Raw genomic sequence first — 1495 nt, 5'->3', positions numbered from 1 at the left:
GATGGCCGGGCAGGTCAGCGTGGAGAGCGACCAGGACAGGGGTCCGGGCCTTATATGGCCAAGCAGGGCTGCCCGGGGGTGGGGCGGGTGGGGGAGGGGCCAGGCAGGGGTGGGGGAGCGTTAGGCAAATTGCCGAGGAGACAGCTGCGGGGGCCCCTGGGAGCCACTGTTGGGAAATATTGATTCAGGTTATCTGAGGGCTATCTTTTTATTTACTTATCTTCCTAGGTAAAGCTCCCCTCCTCCCCAATTACCCCGTCCCAACACACGCCCAGCGGACCTCCGTCCCTCCCAGCCACACAGGGGCCCGCGGGCCTGAGGTCCAGCAGGAAGCATGTCCTGCCGGCCCCCCGCCGCCCCACCTGCCCGGCGCCCGGGGCAGAGCCCAAGGGCCCCTGGAGGACGCTGCCCCAGTCGTGCCAGTCGGGGGGCCTGTCCCCAGCCCCTCCAGGCAGCGGGCGTGTGGGCTCGATGGGGGTGGGGGCTGCTCCGGCCCGGCCCCGCGCCCGCCCACCCTCCAATCCCCTCCTCACCCCAGGCTGGTCCCACCTCTGCAGTCACATGTCCCTGGAACTTGGGGAGCCCCAGCAGGGGACTGGGCAAGGGGCACATTCTCTGGGGCCCAGGGGGCACGGCCGGAAGCAGTCGTCCCCCAGGGGAATGGGGCTGGGGCCCCAGAAACGGCCTCAGGCAGGTGTCGGAGCTGCCGCCGCGGGGGCGGGGAGAGCTGCCCTGCCCCCAGGACAGGCCCTGCCCCACCGCCCCCATGGCCTGGGACACAGAGGCCAGGCTGGGGCCCCGGGCCGTGCCCCTCGCCCCACAGAGAGGCACCGTGGCCCCTGATGAGCCTCAGGCCCCCCGCACCTGCCCGGAGCACCTGCCCTGGGGCTGCACGAGGGCCACGTGCGGCTGCCTCGCTCAGCCCCAAACCTCACCCGGGGGGCGCGGGGGGCCCCGCTTCCTCCTCCTGGAACAGATGGGGACCCCGAGGTGGGCTTTGGCCAGGCCAGGGAGAGTGCAGATGGCCTGCCCAGACCGGGGCCGGAGCGGGGGGGCGCCAGCAGCTCCCGCGGTCAGGGGCACAGGGCTCACCCCAGCAGCTATTGAGATGGTGGGGGTGCCGCCCAGGGGAAGGGGACACGGGGCGCGAGCTGCCGGACCCGGGCTCCCCTCAGAGGCGGCGACCTGGAGCTGGAGCCTCGGGCCGGCTCCTCCCTGCACAGGACCAGGACCCGGGGCCTGGGCACGCGGGGGACTCAGCGCAGCCGCGGCCAGGAGGAGCCGGGGCCGGGCACCCAGCGGGCCACTGTGCCGCGCGCCCGTGGGGCCTGCCAGGCTGGCCCGGGACACCGATTTTCCAGGCCAGGCTCCTCTGGCGACACAGGACACACAGCACGGCCCCCCTTCCCTGAATCAAGCGGGGACCCCGGAACAGAGGAGGCGGGGGTCTCCAGGCTCTGAGGTCGGCCCAATGGTCCCCCCAGGGCGGGGGTGC

This window comes from Pteronotus mesoamericanus, unplaced genomic scaffold (assembly GCF_021234165.1).
Source record: "Pteronotus mesoamericanus isolate MK-2021 breed Mesoamerican mustached bat unplaced genomic scaffold, CSHL_Meso_final contig_214, whole genome shotgun sequence".
In the NCBI taxonomy this organism is placed as follows: domain Eukaryota; kingdom Metazoa; phylum Chordata; class Mammalia; order Chiroptera; family Mormoopidae; genus Pteronotus; species Pteronotus mesoamericanus.
This window is presented reverse-complemented; position numbering follows the sequence as displayed.